Source organism: Ochotona princeps, chromosome 19, assembly GCF_030435755.1.
Source record: "Ochotona princeps isolate mOchPri1 chromosome 19, mOchPri1.hap1, whole genome shotgun sequence".
NCBI classification, from domain to species: Eukaryota; Metazoa; Chordata; class Mammalia; order Lagomorpha; family Ochotonidae; genus Ochotona; species Ochotona princeps.
Window position 1 is genome coordinate 31,458,549 of NC_080850.1, and position 25,259 is coordinate 31,483,807.

Consider the following 25,259-nt stretch of genomic DNA (forward strand, 5'->3'; position numbering starts at 1 on the left):
GGCAACCCAGGCACAGGACAGAGAGATAACACCCACCCTGTGGGGCCCAAGGCCAAGGGGAAGGCTGGGGAAGGGCCCTATGGGGTTCTTGGCCTCAGGGCTTGACCACATCAGAGAGCTGGAAGAACAGAATGGCCACAGGCTGCCCACTCCAGCCAGCCCCAGCCCTGAGGCACTCAGGTGCCCTAACTCGCCAGCCAGCATTTCCCAACACCCACTGCATCCAAGGCCCTTTGCAGACAGAACCCTAAGCACAGAGGAGCCACAAGCAGCTGCAGAGCACACACAGCTGGTGCCCAGGGCGGGCAGAAGCCGAGCCCAGAGCCCCAGGGCAACTCGCCCTGCTCAGACGACATTTGTTCTCCCCGGGGAACTGACTAGGTGGGTAGGGCAAGGCAACCCAGCTATTCATCTCACCACCCAAGACTGTTATCATGCCTGTTACCTCTCTTTGGTGTTCAAGGGACGAGCTGTCACAGACCCTGGGCAGTGTCCCCAACCCTGGGAGCTTGGGGATAATGCCCAGCCAGGAACCAGGAACCTGGAATACTGGGCCAGTGACATCATAATGCCAGCTGACAATGAGGTCACCGGAGGTGGTGGCAGTGCCTTCTCTTCATCTTCAGCCTCAAAAGAGCCTTCAACTCACCTCTGACAGAGCCCCTCAGGCGAGATGGTGGGGGCCGTGGGGAGAAAACCAGTGGGCTGGGACTGTGGTGTTAGCTTAAGTGCATAGGTACCCAGGGAGTTACAGCCAGATGTTCCAGAAGCTGCTTGTACACAGCCTCCCATCCCTGACCCCCAAGGCAGCCCAGTGCTCCTTGGAACTGGGAGGCAGTGCAGGACACACTGCATTGCAGCAGTGCGTGGGAGCAGGGCTGGGTTCATTCAGCCCACCTACCCAATGTGGCTGGAGAGTTGGGGGGAAATCCAGTGGGGCCCTGAGGGGTTGAGTTCAACTAGCCTGGGAGTAGAGGACGGGGAGATGGGCCCAGAAAGATGCTGCACCTGAAAGGCTTCTTAAGACCTGGGGGATGTGGGTGTGAGGAGTGGCCACAGGGCTGGCAGGGTTTCAACTGGGCAGGGCATTGAGGCCAAGGGCAGGGTTTTGGTATAATGATTTTATGGAGGTATCATTGACATACTATAAAATGCACCCACTTTTAAGTGTGTAACTTGGTGATTTTCTCAAAGTTTAGAGTTGTGTAACCACTACCAAGTGCAGGGTTCCCGCATAGCAACCTGCAGAGGGAAGGACCTCCAAGAGGAGGAGGAGGAGGAAGAGGAGTTGTTTGGGTGGGTTGGCTTTACAGTCTCTCATGACCTCCCCACTCAAGGCACCCTGGTCTGTCCGTACCCCACCCCCAACCACTAAACTCTAGAGGTGGCTGAGCCCTCAGTGAGAGGGGGCTGCCTTTGATTTTCATGACTCAGCCCAGGGAGTTTCCAGAAGGGGGGAAAAAAAAGCCCTGCACGGCCCCAGGGAGCTACATATGGGGACACAGATCTTGGAGGGATGCAGCCCCTGCTGGAGCACAGGGGCTACATTTACTGAAGACCACACAGCCACTGGGCCTCACTGACCCATAGGCAGCAGCCCTGAGAGGAGATACAACCTCAACACCCCTGGGGTCCCCCAGGACAAACAACACAGAAAGGGGGTGGGGAACGCAGCCATACCTCCCTGCTGCTGCCCTGGGCCTTACAATGTATCGCTCAGATAGTAGGTGTAAAAGTGGCCCCTTTGCAGGAATTCCCCAGGTCAGATGGAAGTGGGGAGCTGCCTATTCTCAAACAGGCACATGGATGCCCTGGCAGGAGGTAGGGCATGAGCCAGCTATAGCTCTAGGGAATGAAATAGGGTAACGACTTAACAGGTCAGCTCCCCTGGAAAAGGCTGTGGCCTTGATCCCCTACTCCCACACACACACAGGTGGGACCAGGAGGATCATAGCATGCAGGCATGGAGCCCCTTTTAGGTGCCAGCCCCACTCTCAGAAGCCAGCGCCATTTCTGTGTTGGTAGAGCAGGCTATGGAAACAAGATGCCACTACCATCTATTTAGGATCCCGGGGCTCCTGGACTTAAACATTTCCCAAAGTGGTGATATCTGAGCAGACACCAAGCTGGGACTAGAGTCTGATGACTCAGGGCCTCCCACTGGCCAGGCAGCAGTAGGAACAGGAGGGGCAATTCTCCTGTTCAAGAACACCTGGGCCGGTCAGCAGAGTACACATCTGCAGGACTGACCACAGGGGAGCTGAGGCAAGCCCGAGGTTTCCGTCCCTGGCTCCACCCGTATGCCTCCCTCCCACTGCTGACTGGGACAGAGCTCCGTTTTAATGAGGCCTCCCGAGTTTGCTGTAGGTTAGATGGTTTTTCCTTCATAACCCAAACTGCAGGGGGCGTCACCATGATCCCAAGGGTCCCCGGAAAGAGGAACAGAGAACAACCCCAGATGCCAACCTTCTCCCTACCTTCAAATCTTAGGAGGAGAAGCCCAGCAGGGCTGAATAGCTCTGATGGGTATGGCAAAGCAAGTGGGGAAGCAGGTTGGGAGAGTCAGGTCATGAGCAAGCTCCCAGGTTGAGCCTGAGCCACCATGACGTGAGGACGGGAGCCTCCAGGCCTTCCCTGCCTGTCTCCCTAGAGGACATGTGGTTAGAGCAGGTATTGCTTTCTGCATACCACATTTACCTCCTAAATTCTCTCTGGGCGCCAGTTCTAATCCCGGCAGCTCCACTTCCCATCCAGCTCCCTGCTTGTGGCCTGGGAAGGCAGTCGAGGACGGCCCCAAACCTTGGGACCCTGCACCTGTGTGGGAGACCTGGAAGAAGTTCCTGGATCCTGACTTCGGATTGGGGCAGCACCGACCGTTGCGGTCATTTGGGGAGTGGATCATCAGACGGATGATATATCTGAGTTTGCAATAAAAATAAATCTTTTTTTTTTTAATTCTCTCTGATCCTGCATCTGTTATTAGCCCCATTTGGCAGGTGAAGCAACTGAGACCCCCCCAAGAAGGTCAAGTCTCCGAAGGTCCAAGTGGCAGAGCCAGGTTCTAAACTCAGGTCTTCAAGGCTTACAGGCCGGGCTCTGCAACACTCATTCCAGGCACACAGACGGACCACGGCCGGGAGACACAGTAGAGTTTTAGCACTCAGCAGTCTGGGGGAATGGTTAGGTTTTCCACAGACCAAGGTGGGGCGGGGGGGGGGTGCTGTCTTGCAAGGTCTGAGAAAACTGCATTAGGGTCATGTTGCAAAGACTGCAGCTGTCACCCAAGCAAGACCCAGGAAAGGGGAAGGGGCTGCGGGTGGGCTGGACTGGCCAGGCAGGGCCAGAGCTCCGGGCATTTCGGCGGCCTCCGCAGGAAGCAGATCAGGACGGAAACCGGCTCCTGCCTCCTCCCCCAGAATCCTGTGGGCAGCCCAGCCGGCCTGCACAGAGGCCCTCTTCGTGCCTGCCCTAACCCGCCACCCGCGGCTGGCCCAGGGTTTTGAGTTTCCTGGGGGGGGGGGAGTGGGGGCCAGCCACAGCTAAGCCTCAAGCTACCTCCACTGGGCAGGGGGCAGTTACAGTGGTACACAGCTGGAGGAGGCAGAGTGGATGGGCCAGGCTCCCTCAGAGACCTTGGGGGGGGGTGGAGTCTGAAGGCTAACCCACAGCACCATCATATCGTAACTAGGTGGGAAGCTGAAGGTGAGAAGGGGACCCCCAGGTGGAGTTTGAGTCAGTCGGCCCCTGACCCTGCCTCCTTACTAGTATCTACCAGGACCACCTGGAACCACCCCCAGCCCGCTTCATACTGGTGTGCCTGGGGCTAGGGGACAGGTCATCTCTCAGTTAAGTTGCCACTTCCCATCACATGGGGGACACAAGCTTACTTCCTGGTATTTTAGGGGACAAGAACCCCTCAAGCAACCTTCAGGAAATTTTGAGGCCTGGGAGTGAGCTCAGGGTTCCTTGTGTCCATGGGTGGTCAAGGGCAGCACCATGTACAAGTGCATTTGTGTGTGTGTATGTGTGTGCCCAGCTAGCTGCAAGTGTGCCCAGGTGGCTGCATCCTGTCTCAGATGTCACCCGCTGTGATGCAGGGGCGTGGACATAGGCACACAGATGGAGGCACCAGGGCAGGTGCACATCTTTGTGAGGCCTCCCAGTTTGCGAGGCCAACTGTGGTGCATGTATGAGCGGGTTTTGTCTGTGGGTCTCCTAGCCTGCATGTATCAGCCGGTCTTGGCTCTGCCAGTCCCAGGGGGAGTACGTGTGTACTTGTGAGCTGTGTCAGGGCTCAGGGAGGCCTGGGATTGAGAGCCTGACCGCCACAGGGTTGTTGCAGATAAAAACTGCTGCCAGGTGCTAGGCCTCTATGGAAACAGGAAGCTGCCCGCAGGTGTGGAGGCCCGCGGTGGGGGCTGGGCTCCGCCCAGGTTCACTTTGTCCCTCTGAGAAACCAACTTGGTTGCCTGAGCTGGGAACCCATCCCAGCCAGGAGGGAGGCACCTGTCTCTCGTCTGCCGTTCAAGGTCCAACAGCTCTGGCCAGCCTGCCTTGGCCAGAGCGTGAAAAAAACTGGAAAACAAAGGCCCCCAGGCCCTCCCTGCAGAGACCTGGAAGGTGGGGGAAGAGAGAGGCAGGCGGGAGGCTGAGGGGGAGGGAGGGAGGTGTCGCCGCAGCCCCGGAACACAAAAATAATGAGGCGAGAGGGGCCATGGGGCCGAGCCGGCTGGTTCCGGAGTCGCTATCTGACCTTGACAGATGCCACAGCTGGGCGCCTGGAGAGAGGAGCTGCCGCCACCCGCCGTCACCGCCACACTGGAGAACCCCCACCTCCCCAGGCCAGGGTCGATGCGGCTCAGGCTCAGGCTGGCCCAGGCCAGAGGCAGTTTCCCCACCAGGAGGGAGTGCAGCGCTTCCCAGGAGGGGGAGTGTGTGTGTGTGGGGGGGGGGGAGGGAAGCCAGACCACCCGGGGAAAGACAACAGCACGGAAGGGGTCTCAGGAGTGCCTGGCCGGACTCTCAGGTGTAGCTGTGTGTGTGTGTGTGTGTGTGACACACAGAGCCGACCATTGTGTGCACAGCCGAGCCATGTGTGCTGGAGGAAAGCAACTTGGGAGCGGGGCGCGTGACAGAGACACAAAGATGGTGCTGTGTCCTTGGAGGTCACCTGAGGCTGGAGAGGGGCTCCCATTCCTGACGTGGGTGTGGCCGTGCCCTACCCCTACATTTCCTTCCAGAGCCACACCTGTCCTGTTGGGGGGGGTGCTCCAAGGCCTGTCACTTGCAGACAGGTGCCAGAGCCCTTCCTGGCCCACCTGCTCCTGCTGAGGTAGTGTGTGTATTGGGGGAGGGGAACTCTGAGAGGGGTTCGGGGCAGAGCACTGGGGTGCTCTGGGGAGGGACTGGGTGTGAGCTGCAGGAGGCCCTGCTGGGCTGGGGGTGGATTAGCAATTCCTAGCACTGGCTGCATAATTAAAAAATCATTACAGCGGGCGGTGGGCAGTGTGTGAGATCACGCTAGCTCTCCTGCTCAGAGCAGGCAGGGACGGCTGTGGCACTCCCCTCGATCCGCTTCCCTGAGGAAAAATCCCACCTGCTAACGTAATTATGGAAAAACACGAGCACGGAAATTTGGTTTCAGCAAACAACTGTGCCTGCCTGAGTGCCCAGGGCCTTGCCTGGCGCCTCCGCAGGCTTTGGGGGACGGGCCGGTGGCGGGTCACTGGCCACCAGGGACACAGGACAATGAGGTAAGCTTGAAGGGCTATATACTCTGGCTGCCCCTCTGGTCTCCAGGAAGCGGGACTTAATAACGCCCCCAAAATTCCAAATTCAGAACACCAGCCAGGCCTGCTAGATTACACATGGGGAAACTGAGGCTGGGGACACGATGTAAGGTCCCTGGGCTGGCGATGAGGCAGGAGTTGGATCTTGCGTCACATCACGGACAAAGACCCCAGGTCATCAGAGCGCTGAGCCCTATAACCCTCAGAGCCACGCCCCCACAGTAGCGGGCTGCAGGGGCCCCAGTCTCCAGGCTCAGGGACACAGCGTCCCGGTCGCGTCTGGGTTAAGCCCGGCGAGCAGGGCTGGCTCCCGCCCCGAGAAACGCGGCCAGCTCTGGGGCACAGGCCCCAGAAGGGCAAGCACAGCCGCCATCACCTCGGGCCTGGAGCGGGCAGCAGGCGGCGCGGGGAGGGAGCCGGGCCTAATTAGTCGGCCTGGGACCCGGGCGGGCGCCGGGGCGGCCGCCGCCGAAGCTGTGCAGGCACGTCCGCGGCAGGCAGGCCGGGAGCAGGCGGCGAGCAGGCGGCCGGGGAAGGCCTGGGCCGAGGAGGTTCCGCAGGAGCAGGCCTGCGGCCCCTCCTCCTCAGTGCCACCAGGCGCAGCAATTAGAGGCTTTCAAAGTTTGTCCTTAATTGGTTTCATTTTTGCCTCATAAATGATTCATGGCCCCCGGAGGTCTGGGAGGCGGAGGGAGTGGCAGGGGAAATTTGGGGAGGCTTCGCGGGGGTTGGGGGGGTGCCAGTCCCCTACCTGCGGCCCGGGAGGGGGCGGCAGCCGAGTTCCAGCGGCCCGGGAAGGGGCTGGGGAAGCCTTGGGCAGGTGGGACCCTGTAGCAGAAATAAAAGCCAGGCCTGCAGCTCGGAGCGCAGACTAATTAGGGGCTGCAACTTCTTTTCCACAGACCACAGCCCTGCGCCGACCTGGCCGCAGCAGCTGCAAGGGTATGTGTGTGTGGGGGTGGGGGGTGGGGAGGAAGGGGCGCTGCTGCGAGCATGAATAACAACGACGGTCAAAGATCTGCAGCAGGAGTAATAATAGCAGGCCCTTTCACTCAGTCCTGGGGTGGGAGCTAGCAATGCTCGCAGCCAGCTCCCACCAAAGACAGGCGGACCCTCCCTCTGTACAGATGAACAAACTGAGCCCCCCCCTAGAGTGTGAGACCCAACCTCAGTCTGCCAGAACCCTCCTGCTTATGCTCCTGGGGCTCAGTCTGGCTACACTCCAGCGGGGTCAGGCCAGCAATGTCCCCTCCGCAGGCTAAATGTGACCTTGGCTAGGCAATGTCCTCATGGGCCTGAACTGACCCACCTGTAAGATCACAACACAGGTGCCCTGTGATATCTCCTCCCTCCTACCCACATGGCTGGGCAGAAAGGAGCTGCCAGCCCTGGGACACTGGGACACACACACACTCACAGATACATTTCACAGGTACAAGATCCTGAAGGTTTGCTCAGTGAGTGAACCTGCAGAGGGCAGTCTCATGGAGGGCTTCCTGGAGGAGGCAAGGTGGGCAGAGGAAGTTGCTGCTCCTCTGATCCCTACCCAACCCACACAGGATGCTTAGGATTGAGGGAGACAGTCCATTTAAGCCCAAGACTAGGGACCAGGCCTGGGAAAAAAACCAACAGACCACATGGGTGACATTCCAGGGTAGACCAACACCGAGTCAGGGCTCAGAGACGCCACCTCCTCTTGGGTCCTTCAGGTGCTCCACTCAGCTGAAGGAGGATTAGGCTTCTTTCCCGAGCCCGGCTGGCCCCTTCAGACCCCAGAGGTAGCACAGACCCAGCCTACTCCCTGTGCTACGCCAGTGATCATGCTCGCCTTTCCACAGGAGAAAAGCCAGGCTTAGAGAAACTGAGCGACTTGCCCTAGGCCACACAGCTTGGGGGAAGGGGGTCCCAGCCCAACACTTTCAAGAGCCTCTATTCTTCACTTCAGCGCCCCAGGATCCTTGAGCTGGCTAGACCTGAGCCCCCACACCCACATCTGCACAGAGACCACACCAGTGCCCAAACTCCTCCAGAAACTAGCTCTTGCTCCACCTGAGGCTGAAGGGATGGTGATGAGGAAGGTGGGGTTGGATCCTGTGTAGCCCAACTGAGGAGGAGCGGGAGGGGGGGAGAGGAGGACAAGACAGGGGAGGTGTGAGCCTTTACATATGCACTCAGGTGCCACAGATGTTGGGTGTGGTGGCAAAATGGGTGCAGGCAGTGAGGAAGCAACTGGCAATATGTCCTTACGGGACAGAGCCAAGTTGAAGGCCTCTACCAGTCCCACCTGGGAGGGGGCTGCCTGTGGGACTTAAACACCCCTTGCTGCCCCTTGCTCAGACAACCTGCAGGTCACCCCTTTATAGCTTCTAGTGCATCATGGGCCCAGTACTGTCTCTCAGGCCCACCTGGGGGCAGGTTTAGTGGTCTAGGCTGCTGAGGGGCACTAGCGACATGGCTCAGAGGACAGCCTGGGGAGCGCACAGGCCTTTGGGTCTGCCCACTGGTCCTCACTGTCCAGGCACCTATCCCTGAGCTACCCCAGCCAGGTCACTGGGGTCTGCTGCCCCACCAGCCGACCCAGGAAGCTGTGTGTCTCCAGCGGGTCAGCACTGACGTCAGCAAGACCGGCCGGGCGTGGAGCCTGCCACCTCCGGAACCGCCAATTAATTAACTTTTTCAAATTAATTTCCCAAACAAAATTCCATAATTACATCTGTCTCCATCAGCCCAAGCTGGTCAGGCAAGAGGACCCCACCATGGGCAGCAAGTGAGTGAGGGCAACCCTGTGAGCCCAGGGACTGGTCAGAGAGGCCACCAGGGTGCTGGCTGACCCCTTCTGCAGGTGGCCTGGCGGGGCTGGGAGGAGGCGGCCAACGGCTCAGAGTCCTTCCAGCCAGGAGGTGCCGGGCTCAGGAAGCCCCTGCCCAAGGCCTCCTGGGCCTGTCCTGGACCCTGCAACCCCTCCCTTGCAACACCAGTGCCCCCAACCACAGCAGGGCTTGGCATGGCCCGGGAGTGGTGCAGGCAACGTGAGGCTGAGGCGGCCGCGGCTGCGGCGTTCTAATTTCCCAACGGGGCTGAGATTAATTAGCTCCCACACAGGCGTGGAGAGGAGAGGAGAGGGGGCAGGGGTGGGCAGAGGCAGGCGGGGAGTGGCCTGGTCTCTCCCTGCCGCCCCCCATCCGCCTGCCACCCGGCAGGCAGTCAGGCGGCCTTGAGAGCCTGGGTGCTCTGAAGGTCAGTGGCCAGGCAGGCTGAGCCAGCACACCGGCACCATCTCCTTCCCAGCATCCTCAAGCCCTAGTCTGGGGGTGGTGGGGGCGGGGGACAAGAAGCACAAGGACAGCAGGGAGGGGAGGGGCCGTCTTTGTCACCTAACCGTGTCCAGTCTGTGCAAGGCATTCTGCCCATGCCATCTTGCCTGACCCTGACAGCAGCACCAGCAGACAAAACACTGTGGTTCTCCCATTTCACAGATGAGAGTGCTGAGGCCTGGGGCTGGGTGAGGTAGTGAGGCCTCAAGGTCACCTGAGTTGTAAATGGCCATGATTGAAACCCAGGTGAGCCCTGCCTGCCATCCCCCCTCGGGAACACCAGTGGAAGGCTCCTGCACCTAACTCTGGGTTGGTTCATAGGGGGACACCCACCAAGCAAAGATGGACAGGGAACTGAGCCCTGGAGCCTAGTGACCCTGGCCAACTGAGGCTGTTGCTGACTCTGGCAAAGTGGCATGCATCACCAGGGGAGAGGGGCACCACAGGCCTATGCACTTAGAAGGAAGTGCCAGCTGGAAGGGACTTTCTCATAGTTCCCTGCTGGGCTCCCCAGAGGGTAGGCAGGTGTCCAGAGGAAGGTGGGGGGCAGGGGAATTGTGGTGTAGATAGCCCTGCCCAGGTCCCTCCCTGGCTCTAAGCTCATCAATGGGGTTCCCCACAAATTGCCTGCAGGGAGATCCCCACAATGCCAAGGGGTATCAACCTGCTCCCCAGGGTGTGCTCTCCCAGCCTAAGGGGTCAGCTGTTCCAGAGCCCTTGGGGAGAGGTACAGAGGTGGGTCCAGGGTTCCTAAGGGAGGAGCTGGCCTGGCCAGGAGCATCACTCATGCTAACGTTAAGTGGGGGAGGCAGGGCACTGGCTGGGGCTGGGAGGAGTCTGGAGTAGGGGTCCTTTCCCCATCTCTGTAGGCCCTCCACCTGGGTGACCTCAGTCAAGCTGCTAAGCCTGGGAAAAGCCCCAGCTCCTGGCCCAAGGTCAACAGTCAACATACAGTAGGGGGGGGGGCCCGGTGCAGTGGTCTAGCAGCTAGTCTTTGCCTTGAAGGCGCCAGGATCCCATATGGGCGCCAGTTCTAATCCCGGCAGCTTCACTTCCCATCCAGGTCCCTGCTTGTGGCCTGGGAAAGCAGAGGACGGCCCAAAGCCTTGGGACCCTGCACCCGTGTGGCAGACCTGGAAGAAGTTGCTAGATCCTGGCTTCGGATTAGGGTAGCACCAGCTGTTGCGGTCACTTGGGAAGTGAATCATTGGATGGAAGATCTTCTTCTCTGTCCTCTCCTCCTCTCTGTATATCTGCCTTCCAATAAAAATAAAGAAATTAAAAAAAACGAAATACAGTAGGGACTCAGCCAGCATGGCTATGATGTCACTTTTGCCATCACCATTGGATCAGGGATGTTGGATGACTGAGCTGTGGCCACGCTGCCACCACTCTTTGACTTTGAGCCAACCTCCCATGCCTCAGTTTCCAACTACAAAGCAGTCCCATCCCCATCCCCCCAACTGTCAAACCACAGGGTCACAGTGCAGCACCCAAGCCTGTACTGCCGTCCTCTGGCCACAGGAAGCCACCTACACTTCCCATCAGTCCACCAGTCTTTCCTTTCAGGCCCAGCCCCATAATCAGCCTTTCCAGAACCCACATGGTCCCAGTGGCCCCTGGCATGCAGCACACACCAAGCCCCCTCACCAACCTGTGAAGGCCCCGTTTGCTACTTAGAAGTCCCCGGCTCGAGTCTAACTTGTGGTCTTGCCGTGTGAGGCAGGAAGGGGCGGGGGGTGAGGATGGAGGAAGCTTTGTGCCATTCTGCACTCCCCTCCTACCCGCAAAGCCTCCAGCCATTTCCACTCAAGAACCCTAGCAGTGCTAACTGCTAAGATGGTCTAACCCAGGAGCCCTCACTGGGTGGCATGGCACATGGGGCGGGGTGCTGGACTCACCTGAGTATCCAGGTATGTACCACCAGTGCTGGGTGAGGACATTCCCCCCATCTCTGCCTTTGTGTCCAGTTGCTTTGAAACACCGATTTTACAGTTGACAAAAGTGGGGCCAGAGGGTTGCAAACAGCCCTACAGTTACAACGCAACAGTGAGTGGCCAACCCAGGCACAGAGTCCCAGTGTGTCCAACTGCAGTGGCCATGGCCTTAGAGGAGGTTCAACTCTCCAGCGTGGCCTCCACTTTGCCCTCCTTGACCTCTGGATGAGCAGGGAGGGAGGCCTCGGTGCTTGCATAGGAGATCTGTGCGGTCAGGAGCCTGGGGGCTTGCCTCCTGGGGGTTCGCTCTGTACCATGGGCAGGAAGCCTGCAGACCACATGTTAAAGGGTTGTAGCCACAGCCCTTGATGGGGTTTCTTTCAGTACCTAGAACATGGCTGTGCTGCAGGGGGTCCCAGTCCGGGCTCTTCTCCACACTAACTGTACAAGTCCTGTTCATACTCATACTACAGCTGGGTCCCCCATGTGTGGACCCAGAACTAGGGCTGCTGAAGCTGAATTCTAGGCCTGGGGGTGCTGGCTGAAAGATGGGGTGGGAATATTGGATAATGAGGAACTTGGGAATCAAGGGTGAAACAGGAAAGCGGGTGGCAGGGTGGGCAAGCTCCTGAGCATGGTCACCCCCCATCTCTGCAGCACGTCCACCCCCCGCTGGCCAATCTGCACTCCCGGGAAATCGATTTTGCACAGCTTTCCTTCTCCTGCCTTTCGTCTTCCCCAGCTCATCCACATTTCTCCCCGATCTGTCCTGACTCACTTGTCCCCCTCCACATCCCCATACTTGGGTGCAGGTGGCTCCTCCACTTCCACAGGGCAGCCTGGCAAAGGGAGAAACTTCTATCCCCTCACCCCCACCACCTGGCACTCAGCTGACTACCAGTTTGAAGGCCAGGCTTCTCTCTCTGTGATGCCCTAAAGAAGGGCGTTTGGACAAGCAGAGAATGGAGGGCAGGTGTAGGTGTGTGTGCCGGGACCCCGCTTGTTGTCCCACCCTGGACCCAGGGCCTGGGCAGGTATGGGGGGCACAGTGTGCAGCCTCCTCCCAAGGGACACGCCCATATGTGACTGCATGTCTGTGTGTGCACATGTGCCACAGGCCAGAGCTGTGACTGTTAATGGTGAGTGGGTTTCCAGAGTGCCCACGTGGGAGCTGCTATGTGCATGGCCTCATGGGGGCCGAGTCTGCACCATGTATGTATCAGTTGTGCATGCAGAGTCGGGTGAAACCATGTGTGTGGTGCCGTGAGTGACTGTGTCTGTCCGAGGCATGTGCCCCTGGCTGTGCGTGTAGGGGGTGCGTGAGCGTCTGTGCCGCCTGCCAAGCCGCAGGGCCTCGCGGGCTGCCGGGGCTGGGGTGACTCATGTCTCCTGAGCTAATCCCGCCACCCGCCCGCCCAGCTCACCTCCTGCTCTGCTGGGGCTCATGGCTGCCAGCGCCAGGAGGTTGGGGGGGAGCGGCGGGGGTGGGGTGGGGGGTGGAGGCGAGGGCAGCCACAGCAGGGAGGCTGGCTTGATAAATAACCTGCTGCTTCCCCAGGCCTTGCAGAAGCCAGGGCTGCGGTATGGGGAGTAGTGGGGGAGGCAGCCCTGGCCCCCCCCAGGCTCCTGCTGCCCCGGCCCCTGCGGCCCAGGCCGCGACTCCGGTTCCTGTTTCATCGAAACCTGAGCTGGGAAAAGCCTATCGGGTCATCTTGCTTGTCCCGCCGGCCGCCAGGCCCAGGCAAGCTGCCCCTCAGGGGACAAGCCCGCAGCCTGGCCGCCGAGCCAGTGGGTGGGTGGGTGGGGGGGAAGATATTTCTGTCCAGACTAAATGCAGCTCCAGGCCTCTGCCTCTGCACCCCCCCAACAGCTGCTCCCAGGGGCCCCCTGGCTCTACAAGACTGACTAAATATAGGCCCCCCAAATCAACAAGCCCCTAGCCACACCCACACAAGGGTAAAAGGAAGGTGGGAGTCCAATACGGGACCCTGTATCCCGGTATCCCGTCTGAACTCACAGCAATGAAAAAACCATCACAACCCTGGTCTCAGCCCTGCCCCACAGCCCCCAGGTGGGGAAGTGACCAGCAGCAGACAAGCTTGAGGGCGCCTGCCCACAACACCCCAGGGGCCGTAGGCTCATAAACAGGGTCCTCTCCATCCTGTCTGTTCCCTGCCCAGGCTGGGCAATACCAGGCTTCTCCAATCTGTCCCAACCGGACCCTGGCCAGAAAACAAGTTGTGCCAGCTTTGGTGCGGGGGGAGGAAGGGGGCAGCAGAGGCATGACAGCTGCTATTTCCTGGAGCCACAGACAGGCACAACCAGGATTCCTGCCTGGCCCTGGCTCACAGGGCGTCCCTTCCCCAGGGTCAACTCTAAAACCCCTCTCCAGCCAGGTGGGTTCCTCCCCTGGCTGTGCAAACTACAGGGCAGAAAAGGACGAAGCGGGCTGCAGACAGCCCTAGGAGCAGGCAATATAAGAGGGCATGGTGTCTACAGGGTCAGCGGGCCAGGAGGTAGCCCTAGCGCTCCTGCTCCTGCCCTCCTGCCTCCCCTAGCCCCACATGCACCAAATTCCCCACATGCCTGTCTGTCTCTGACAGCTCGCACAAATACTTGGCTGCACGGGCACCCGCTGTTCTGAGTGTGCTGTGCCTCCTCCCCTGCCTTCCCGGGGGGCACTGCAGATCAACGAGGCATGGGAGGGGCCCAGACGCTCAGTGGGCAGTGTGGAGATGGTGGTGGTGGGGAAGCCAGGGCAGGAAGAGGGACCAGCTACCACCCAGAGGCATCTACCCCTTGGGGTCTGCAGGTTTGTAGGTGGAGGGGCGTAGCAGGTCACTATGAGCCAGTCTTTGGCTGGGCAGCAGCTGCCCACGCCCCCGCTGCCCCCCGGAACCTCCCTGGAGGACCTTCCGGAGGCCTCCCACATGCCCAGGGTGATGAAACAGCATCTCTCACCCCAGTGGAGGGCAGCAGCTCAGGGCGGACAGCACCACAAGGCCCCTGGGAAGGAGGCTCTGAATTCTGGATGGTGGCCTGGCCCCTCCTAGCAGCAGCGTCATGTCCCCGTTCCCCCCCTACCCGGGCTGCCACAGAGCAGGGGTGTGTTCCAGCTCTCCCCAAAGTGAGGGGCACACCCACCAGCTGTGGGTTGGGGCCATTGGACCCCCACTGCCCTACTTCCTGCCTGCCCAGGGGCTCTCCCAGGAGAGTTGCAGAGGAAACGCTTGTCCCAGGAGCAGCTGGGCTTTTCCGCTGGACTCCTCCCACCTCCCCTCTTCTAGGTCCTCCTCCCAGAGTCACCCCTTAGACCAGAGCACACTCCAGCTGATCTCGCAGCCAGGAATACTCGGTCCTGGTTGAAACCTCCTGAGAAAATTACCGCCCCCTCATTTTTCACACAGGTACACCGAGCTCACAAGGAAGCCCATAGGCCCCTCTTGCTGAGACATGGACAGCAAGTCCTTCACCACTGCCAAGGCACCCCAACTGCTTGCTGCACAGGAAGCCGCCCAGTCACCCCAGGCTTCTGGGAGCATCCCAGGGCAGGGAGGCCATGAGTGCAGGATCTCAGCACCCTAGGCCCATGTATCCAGCCAGCTGCTCTCCTTCCCTACCACTCAGCCTGACCAAGGTCTTGAACCTCAACTGCACTGTCTCCCACACCCCCACTTGAGGGACAAAGGCTCCTCTCCCATTGCACAGATGGGGCTGCTGAGGCCCCCAGGGAGGGGGAGCTGCAGGCGGCCGTGAGTCAGAGGGGGAGCTGGGAAGCCGCCCGGCCTGCCGGCTGTCGCTGGAAGCAACAGCCTGCATTTCCTCCTCACACTAGTGCCTGAGGAAGCGTGGGCAGCAGGCGGGCATAGCAGTGAGGACCCCTCCAGTGCCTGCAGGCCAGCCGGCCCCACCCGCTCCTTGGGGAGCTCTCAGAGCAGGCCAGGGCTCCAGTCACCCCAGGGCACCAGGCTCTGTGCCTGCTCCCTAAGCCTCTACGTCCCCAGGACACAGACACCTGGTGTCCTTCTAGCAGCGGCTGGTTCTAGAACCTCAACATGGCATGAATCTCAGGGGCTGAGAATCCTCCCATTCCCCCATCCTAAGCATTTGCTGATGCCGGACAAGCCTAAGTCACCCAGGGAAGACAGAGAGCAAGCTGGCTGAGTGGGCCAACCCTATTCACTGCCACGAGCCCAGTTAACCAGCTGTGGGAGAGGTAGGTCAGGCAAATGAGGAGCTAGGGCTGGCGCTGGGGCTGGGACTCCCACCCTCCCCTGCCAATGCTCCCCCCATGGCAACAGGAACTAACAAGCAGCTGGGGAGGGGGCGCTCTAGTCTCCTTCCTGCAGGAGAGGCCACCTACTCTGGGCACACACAGCTGCTAATGTACAGATGTCAGGAAGGCCGCCCCCATCAGCGCCCAGGGGCAGCTGTGGGGTTTCAGAGCCTGCACCTCACCCTGTGGCTCAGACGCAGGCCAAACCTCAGGTCAGGGCCGGTCCCTGGGGTTCTCAGGTTCCAAGCCAAGCTCCACGCTTCATCTTCCCATCTTCGCCACCCACAGCTTCCTTCATCCTGCTACAGTCCTGTCCCTCCCAGGCCAGTGAGCAGCCAGCCAAGGCAAAGTTCCTGAGCCCATTTGAGAGATGGGAAGACTGAGGCACAGGAAGAAGATGCTGTCTACCCCTCTCATCTCACCCAGTAGCCTATCTATCTCTTAGTGCTGTTGTCTGTTTACTTTCTAAAAATCCTATTTCATGGGGTCTGTGGGTATCCTCCCATGTCTGTCCATCAGTCTCACCCCTACGAACCCTCCCGTCCATGCCCGCCAGCCCCCACCCACTGAGGTAAGCCAGACTCGCCAGGCCTGGGCTTCCTCAACTGCAACAGGAATGCAAACAGTCCCCAAACTGCTCAAGGCAGCAGCCGCCAGCAGGCTGTGGGCAGCAAGGGCTTGGTCCAGCCTGGCCCTCATCGCTGCCATCAGCACCACCACCACCACGCAGGCAGGACTGGGAATGTATGTGATAGTTGGAAGCAGCCGCTGCAGCAGCGGCTGCCGCTCCTCCAGTCAAGACTTGGTGCCAGGGACTGAGGGTACAGGAAGGCGCCACTGCCACATCCCATTACAAAGCTGGCAAGGCAAGGGCTCAAAACCCCCCTGTAAGCACCTGATGAATGAGGAAATCAATGACAGGAGGCAAGGCCCTGCTCCATAGAGGGTGCAATGCAGCAAGTGTTCACGGGTAAGGAGGCCTTCTACAAACACTCAGGTGTGCGCGTGTGCACACCCAAGGTCCTGTTTGAGGCACCTGGCAGGTCTGGCAACACAGGGAAGTTCACAGCTTGAGCCAGGGATCGCAGCAGACAAGGGGACTATGGTGAGTGAGCAGGGGCAAGAGCTGAGGGAAAAGGGTCAGGACAGATGCTTTGCATAGTTCTGGCCATGGGATTACAGGCCTAGGCTAGGTCGCCCAGTGGGGGCGCAAGACCTGCCAGGTGCTATCCCACAGGCTCCAGGCACCCACACTTGGCCAGGCACATAATGCTTCAATGGGAGGCCCAGCAAGTTGGAGGAGGTCAGAAGAGGGCATGGGCAAGGGGAGGGGTATAGTGGGTTCAAGGGCCATGTGGGGTCTGCCAGACAGGGGAGGGTAGGTTCAGGGCTCCCCCGGGGCCCCGGGCAGGCCCGGCTCTGCCCTGCTGGGGCCGGCAGCTGGAAGGGAGTAAATATAGCGTGGCGCGGGGCGTCCCGGCCACATTCCTGGGAGGCCAGTGCGGCCGCCTGCCCGCTGCTCCAGGCAGAGTGCGGCAGCCAGGGCCCAGAGCTGCCACTGCCCTCTTCCCAAACAAACAGAAAAATAAATAAAACCAGCTCTCACGGCTGGCCAGCACAGCTGTGGGAGGGGGCAGGAAGGGGTGGGCCCCGGGGCAGCAGGGCGGGAGGACCAGTTGCCGCAGTGGGTTTCTGTTGCACTGGGAAGGAGGAGGCCAGCGTGTGCGAGAGAGGAAAATGGAAGAAAAGGGCAGGGAGCCAGTCAGAGGTGTCAGAGGACCTAGATGAGGCAGAAGGTGTCGCAAGTGGGGGGTGGTCAAGAGGGACAGGGACAGCACCAGCGCCAGGGGCAGGCACAGTGGGAGATGGCAGAGGCAGCCTCTGGGTCAGTAATTCAGTGACAGGGATGCTCTGGGCGGGGGGTGGCAGGCAGACAAAGGGGCTGGGGCAGGGGGCCAACTCGAAGGGCCATGAAATATTAAAGAGCCCAGGCCTGTGAGTGACACAGGTCACAGAAAGCAGGAGTGTGTGGGGCTGTGTGTGTGTTGGGGGTCAACCCTGAGGCAGAGGGGGGCCCCCACCTCCACCAGCCATCTTTCCAGCTCTGTGGACAGAGGGGCAGGTGGAGGTGGGAGGGGCCAGCAGGGACACCTTGCAGGTCTCCTTTTCCCTGAGGCTGATGTGATGTAGCCAACCTTCCAGAACTGCCAGGCACCCCAGCAAAGGAGTCAGAAGGCACCTCCTAGAGAAAGAGAGGAGGATACCAGCTCCCCAGTCCAAGGAGGGAAAAAACAATTCAAGCCACTACATTCTCCAGATGAGACCTGGGTGGAAGAGTTGTACCTCACCACTTGGTGCAGCTGAGCCAGCAGGTCCTCACCCCCTGGCCCTCCCACCCCACTCTGGCCCCATTGCCCCATTACCAGCCTCATGACCTTGGTCAGCACCCTGGTCCCAGAGTGGATGCATCCACCAGCCCCAGCCCGCCCTGAGCATGGTGTGCACAAAAGCAGGGAGAGGGCTGCTGAACTGCTGGCACCCACCCCACCCCATGTCTAGGAGGTCAGCAGGCATCAGCCCCACGCCAAACCCACACAAGGGGCAGAGGGACAAGTCCAAGGTCACACGTCTGCTCACGGTAGAATGCAGACGTACAAGCTAACTCTGGGCCCCGTGTTGGGTCTCTCTGTTTCCTGGGGGATACAAGCCCACCTACACTGAACATCAACTAGGACAGCCCCCAGGCTGGGCCCTCAGCAACTGTCCCCTCCCCTTGCTAGTCTGAGAACTGTCTTGTGAAGTGGGCGCTCTTACTGTCCCATTACAGAGCTAAGGAAAACTGAGGTGTACTGAGAGAGCACAGGTTGCCCACATGTCACCCATCCAGCTAGGCAGTGCCACATTTGTCTGGGAGGAGGGGGTCAAGGATGGCAATAAGGAGGACCCAGGAGGAAAGGGAGTACAGAGGTCCAGGTGGCTCCCAGAAAGGCTACCACCAAGAGGTCAGCAGCAAGGTCATTCTGAGTGGGTGGCTGGCAACTGCCCTGGGAGTAGGAGGCAGGCAGGGCCCCTGCAGCCCCAAGTGAAGGCTTGGCCAAGGTGTTCAGGCACTTGGAGACACCCACTCTGTACCAGATTAACACAAGTCACCAGCCCCAGCATAAGGGTACTGAAGCTGGTCCAGAAGGGGCCTGGGTACCAAGCTAACTAATCACCCCCAGTCCATCTCGGTGCTGGTCAGGTGGGGCGGGAGTTGGGGGGTCAGGGTCTCCTCCTTCCCTCTCAGTCCCTGCAAGCCCAGAGGGAGGCCAGCATCAGAGGCAGGAAATGAAGAAGAATTTGCGATCTAATTGAGCTGGCGGGGGATTAGGCGGCAGAATGCAATTACAGGGGTTGGAGCAGGGCCAGGGGCACTGACACCCCGAGATGTGGCCTGGCCCAGGTGATTGGCCCCAGCCAATCTTTCAGGCCAGAAATACCCAACATGACTGGGAGGGGCGGGGGGAGGATGGGTGGTAGCCCAGGGTATAGTTGGGGTCACATGTCCTTGCTCAGCATACAGAGAAAACTACAGGATTTCAATCCCCATGTGACACCCAAAAGCAGGAAGCTTTCCTGGGAATTCTCCCTTGGGGAGAAGCCAGCCAGAAGACCCTCACAGGCCCTCTAAGCATACACACACGTGTGCATGTTCTCAGGTAAGCCCCACACATCCATGTTCACCTGCATAGGGGCAGCATGCCCACCTGCAGACACAGCACTGGCCCTTTGCTGCCACTGGCTCCAAAGGGACACACACACACACACACACACACACACACACACACCATGACCTTAAAATCCTTTTATTCCTGTAATCACAGGCTGCCATCGCTGTGGATACGCGCTGTCACCCCGGCCCCAGCCTGTCTCCCTCCATGGCTTCCAAAACTCCCAGCAGGCAGACAGACGGGAGGCTGCCCGGTGACTACTAGGCAGGAGGTGGGGGAGGAAGGGAGGGAGGGCCACCCCCCCACACTGACCACCCTACCCAGCCTTGCCACACTGTCACAGTTCTCACACACAGCACCATGAACAGAAGCCTATACTACTACACATGCAGATCATGAACATAAACTTCCCCCACATGTCCCTGCTCACAAAGCCACACAGGCTCCAGCTCCTACCCCCTCATACATGCACCCGTGATGTAGACACCCATGTCTGGAGTCACGAGCGCCCCCTCCCCCAGCTCCCCACACCTCAGACCCAGGGGGACCAGCGTCCACAAAGCCTCCTGTCTGCTGGTGCTGCCTCTGGCTTAGGAGCAGGTGGAAGGTGGGAGATTGCTGGGTCTTTGAGGGCCAGTCCTTTCTTAAGTGCTAGCAGCCTGGGGGTGGGGTGGGCGCAACACTTGGGGGCGGGGGCACGTGGAGGAAGGCAGACAGGGTGAGGGGAAGTAAAGAGAAAGCAGAAAAAAACTTTAGTGGGATATTCTTGTTGGGCAGTAGCGCGTGAGTAACGGGGAAGGCTTTTTGTGGTCTGGTGAGCTTCAGCTATGAGAGTTTAACTATTAATACACTTAGTCAAGGACACTTCACACACACAACACACAACCCCACACCAGGCCAGGACAGGACCAGGTGGTGGTGAGGGTAACCAAGGAGAGTCCCAGGGGGTGGGGAAGGGGGCGGAGCTTCCACCCTTGACCTGCCTCTGGGGCAGCTTGGCCAGGCAGCACTGCAGAGCAGGTACTCAGCTGGCCCTCAGTGGTGCAGAGTGAGCTGCTGCCTCCTCCTTGGCCAGAGAGGAGGCTCCAGGAGAGCAGGGCTGACAAGCAAACTGACTGTAGCCCATCTCTACTCCACCCCTCCATGAAGAGCTAGGCGCGGTCCTAAAACAAAGGTGGAGTACTCAGTTTCCACTTAGTTTTCTTCTTTTATTCTTAAACCCAGATTCAATCTTACCACTACACTCCTGGTGGGGTGTGGGGGAACCCTCAGTTTTACTCTTTGCCCAAAGGGGCACAAGGCAAGTAAGGAGGTGGGGAAAAGGCAGCAAGAGCGCAGGGTCCCGTTGGGAACAGAGGCCAGAACAGCTTCAACCCTGGATGCAGGACCTTTGCCGCCCCTTCCCCCACCCAGCCTAGCCCAGCCCAGCCCAGCCCAGCCCAGCCAAGTGGACATTCCAGGCCTCACGTGATAAAGACGAGGCCGCTAGCCCTCGGGTAAGTCAACAGGCTCTGTCGCCGGAGAGATAGGAGGCCCAGGCCAGGGTCACCTGCTGAGCAGGGGGAGAAAACAGCCTGGCCCAAACACACACATAAATAAGGAACCGGGCGACAGCCAGGCAGCCAAGGGTCTGCGTTCCGAGGAGCAGCCTCTGGGTCCACCCAAGAGAAGCGAGGTGGCAATGAGCGTCAGCCACGAGAGGGCCCCTCCATCATGACCAGAGACTCTTAACTGGGAACTCAGAGGCCAAGCTCCTTCTGCTCTTCTCACCTCTTTCCAGAGCAAAACTCAACCCATCACCTCCTCCCCTCCTCCCCAAGGAGAGATGACAATTTCCGCTCTGGGAGGGGGGTGACAGCTGCAGAGCGGGCCACCCCCCTCCCAGCTCCAGCTTGATTCTCATCTAGGGAAACTGCTAAATCAACACTCCACAGTCACGGGTAGGTAGCGCTGGCCCGAGCCTGCCCGGCAAGGCTCTCAAAAAAGGGTTTTTGCATGGGGGCTTCGCGTCCCAGTTCCTGGGTTACCAGTGGCAGAGGGGTACCGGGGGTTTTGGGGGAAGAGGTATCAGGTCAAGCTTAAGCCAGCCACCCCTCCTTCCCACGTCTTCATTTAAATCCTCCCAATAGCATGAACGGACGCTCTCCCCCTCGCTCCTCCCGCCCCCGCGGGCCGGGGCAGCTGAGGTGGCGCCGGGCGTTCAAATCGCGCTCCAAACAAGTCCGCAGCCACAGCGTTAGCGGCCCCCGCCAGGCGGCCCCAGCGGAAAACTTGAAAGGGACTCTGTTTGCCTGCGGCCCTGGGGCGACTCCAGCGGGGGCAAGGGCCCAAGATCCCACTCACCCCCTCCCCAGCGCTTCCTGAGCAAGCGCGGAGCGGGTGGGGCCGGGAGGGCTCACCACAGACCCCTGGGCTCCAGGCAGCGCCGGTGCAGAGCAAGGCGCCCTCAGAAGGCTGGCCCGCCCGCACCCTTCTCTGAAGAAGAGACGGGACCACCCAGGGGTCCAGGGGGTGGGGGTGACAAAACAGGGTGCGGTCTCCTAGCCTGCGGAGAATCGCCGAGAACCCAGATACGCGCACGGGTGCCTCCAGGTATTCCTTCCGATCCCCCAGAGGTTGGGGTAAAGGAGGAAAAAGATCTTGTTCTCTCATTGGGTGCTTCAACTCTCTTCTGACAGGTCCCGGAGGTGGCCCCCAGTTTAAAAACTGGGGTTACTCACTTTCTGTCGAGCCTACAAATAAACAAAGCCAGGCGCACCCCCCTCCGGAAAACGGCCCGTTCCGGGCGAGGACAACTTCCCCCAGTCAGAAAATGAACACATTCCTCTCGCGGCAGCTCAGCCCCTAGCTCCGGGGAAGCAGAGGGGAGGGGGCTCAAACCCAACTTCATGGGCCACCAAGCGCGGGCCGCAGTCGCCCGCATTGCCCCCTCATCACCCAGTTCGCAGCTGGAGCACCCCCCCACCCTCCGCCCCGCCATCAGCCTCCCTGGCCGTGCCCGCCGCCTGGCGCACGCGGAGATTGGGATTCAGCAGCCCAGGAGCTTGGGAGGGCGTTAGCGGCCACAGGACACCGGGACGTTGCGGGTGATACTTGGAGGGGGGCGTCAAACTTCATCAGCCCACCAGACACCCTGCGGGCAGCGGGGGCGCAGCCAGAGGGGAAATGCAGAAGTGGCCTCTCCCAAATGGTGAAGGAGGCTCAGCCACGCGTGTTGCAGGGCGCGCGGAGCAGTCACTGCCGCCACTCCCCCACCCGCAAACACTGGGGCTGCGAGGGGGGTCCCTGGCGGGGAATGCGCGTCCAAGATCTCCACGCAGCCCGCCTCCGCAGGCGGAGCGCCCGTCCCACAACCGAGAGGTGAGATCCCAGGCGCCCGCCGCCCCCAAGCACCCGCGAGCTGGAGTCACTGGGGAGGGGGCGGGACCCCACTGGGAGGGCCCCGGCCCCACTCCAAGGCGCCCAACGCGCCGTCCGCGACCCTAAAAACCCTCTTTTTTGTCTGAACTCAGTGATCTGCGACCGAGAATACTGCGGCTTGGGGAGGCTTGGGTGTAGCAGCGGCCACAGAGCGTTCACCGGTGCTAGGTCTCCCAAGCTTCGGGGCTTCGTGGCTCCAGCCGCGGGCGTCTCCCGCCCCTCTCAAACGCCGACCCTTCCTTCCCCGTCCCCGACTCTCCGCACCTGAACTTCGGGGGAAGCCGCGCCGCCAAACTTTCCGCCGACTTGAAGCGAACTCCGGCCCCGGCCGCGCACCGAGCCCCGGGGGAGGAGAGGGAGGGAGGCGGGGAAGGGGAGGGGGCCGGCCTCCGGGTGGGGGGGTCGGGGGAGGGCTGTGGCCCGACACCTACCGGCTCTCCGAGTCGTCCGAGTTGCCACCGCCGCCGTCGCCGCGAGGCCGAGGGGGAGGGGCGGGGTGGGGAGCTGCGCTCTGCTCTGGGCAACGCCGCTGCCGCGGTGCGCTCCGCTCTAGCTGCCCGCCGTGCCCGGGTCCGGAGCCGGAGTCGCGCCGCCGCGGCTGGCCCGAGGCGGGGAGGGGGGGAGAGCCTGCAGCACCTGCCCCTCCTCCCCCTCCCCGCGGCCCAAATTAAAAAACAACAAAAAGCAACTAATCACCCCCGAGCGGAGCGCGGCGCGGCGGGCGGAGGGCTCAGCGTGCGGCGCCCGACTCAGCAGGCGGCGCGCATGGCTGGGCGCGGGCTGGGCTGGGCTAGGACGCCGGGCCGGCTTCGGGGGCGAGGCTCGGCCGCTCTTCTCGCTCGGCTTGGGCGCCTGTTCTCGCCGCCGCCTGTGCCGCCGCCTCTACATCCCCGCTCAGGCTCCGCCGCCTCTGCCGCCGCTGCGCGCCCGCCCGGGCAGCTCTGAACGCTGCCCGGGGGCTGCCGGCAAAACCCGGACCGGACTCGCCGCGGCCGCCTCCTCCTCCCCCCCCTTCCCTCCTCCCGCCGCCTCCCTGCCAGCGCAGCTCTGGCCACTTGGACGCCGCAGGTCCTGAGGCTGGAGCCGTAGCCGCTGCGCCTCCAGTTCCCCGCTCCCAGACGACGTCGATTAGGGCTCTGCGCCTCATGAACCCTACTCTACCAACCCTACCATGCAACTTTGCAAAAAAAAAAAAAAAAAAAAAAGACGTCTCCCCACCTTTTGTGAGGGGCACCTGAGCTTGGAGAAGCACCTTGCGCGGGGGGCGGGAGCGGAGGATAAGGGAGAAATCCGCTGTCCCTTACCCTCTGGGTTCCGCGGAGTTAAGAAGCTGCAACAATCGGGAGCGAGGGTTTGGCTGCGCCCCCAGTTCGGCTGCCCGCGGGGTCGAAGATCCCTTACTCCATGCCCTTTGGAGCTGCCCAAAAACCGCGCCCTTCCCTCAGTATCTTTCAGGACTGCGGCCACCAGGTCGTCGGCAGCAAAGGAACAGGGGTTCTTGTCGCCATTGCGCAGATGAGAAAACTGATCCTACTTACTGCGCGGGCTCCGAGGTTCCTGTATGGTGATTCCCGAGACTGCCCCCACCAAGTCAAGAGCTGAGAACAGTGCCTGGGCGCCGGAAGTGCTCAGCAGACACCATCTTGTCAGAATAGGCCCCCTCCAGCTGACCATTAGGGTCATCCCCCCAGATTTTTTCTTCCCAAGCACCCAGAGAATGCTCCTAGGATCCCCAAAAGACAACCCCATCCCAGTCCCTGAAATTTCCTGCCTGGGTTTGTGCCCCACAGTTGACCCTCCCCAAGTGGAGAAAACACATTGCGTGTGTGTGGGGGGGGGCCAGGGTTGCACCTTACAGCCTGAGACCCCCTGGGGTTCAGAGAGCAGGGAGTTAAGTCCAGCGACCCAAGGCCTTCAGCCACAGGATTCTCTAGGAGAAGTGAAACTGGCTCCCATCTCGTGGCTTCCTCTCCACCGGGTGAGGCAGCCTGGCTGACTTCCAGGCTTGGCAGGAGCTGTGTGGCCTGGGTCTCCAGGAAAGTGGCCATGGGGTAGGGGATGTCAAGGGCAGACCTCATCTGAAAAATGTAACCTCTTCCCCTACTAGGTGGCATCTAGGGCCACAGGGGGTGACACCGCCCCAAAATGTGGGCACCCCCTCCCAGCCAGTTTGTCCCTTTCACAGAATGCTAAGTGTCCTCCCTGACCTCCTGGGCCAAGAGATGACTCCTTGGACAGGTGTTTTGCTATCTAAAAGAGTTACAGAGTGACAGATACAGAGAGAGATCTTGCCTCCCCTGGTAAACTCCCCAAACAGCTGCACCAGGAACCAGCTAGAACAAGAAACTTCATCTGGGTCTCCCAGGCACATTAGCAGGGAGCTGGTTGGGAAGTGGAATAAGGGCAACACTAACCTGCACTCACATGAAATGATGTCAACCCATTTCCTCCTTCCAAGCTGTTCCATATGGGCTTGCTAGGTGAGTACAGACAAGGTACCTGTGGTGGGTACATGGTTTTGAGACAGTGAACACTCCTCAGCTGCTTAAAGACAGATGGTGGGGGTCTCCCCCTGAGCATCAGGAACAAGAGAGGGCAAGGTGCCAGGGGAGAGCTCTAGCCCAAACTCACCTGCCTCTCCTGGGGCTGCTGAAGCATGGTAAGGAGGTATCTCTTCCCTGGTATCCGGCAGTTGTCCTCCAAGCACTGGGACCCAAGAAGTGATCGCCTCCTATATGCCCCTGGTGCCTAGCAGCAGCTTAGGACCAGGTCCCACACACCAGAGAACAGCTTTATGCTGGGATCCCAGGGTT

General features: G+C 60.3%; 1 protein-coding gene across 3 annotated transcripts in view; it reads right to left on the minus strand.

The window, feature by feature from the left end:
• The window catches only part of CXXC5 (CXXC finger protein 5), a 29,408-nt gene extending 6,006 nt beyond the window's left edge, over window positions 1–23,402 (minus strand). The window contains exon 1 of one of the 3 annotated variants that reach the window (XM_004586472.3): window positions 22,878–23,402. The gene's annotated coding sequence lies outside the window, so the exon portion shown is untranslated. The other 2 variants (XM_058677807.1, XM_058677805.1) reach the window with 2 other exon arrangements.
• Window positions 23,403–25,259: the final 1,857 nt, after the last annotated feature.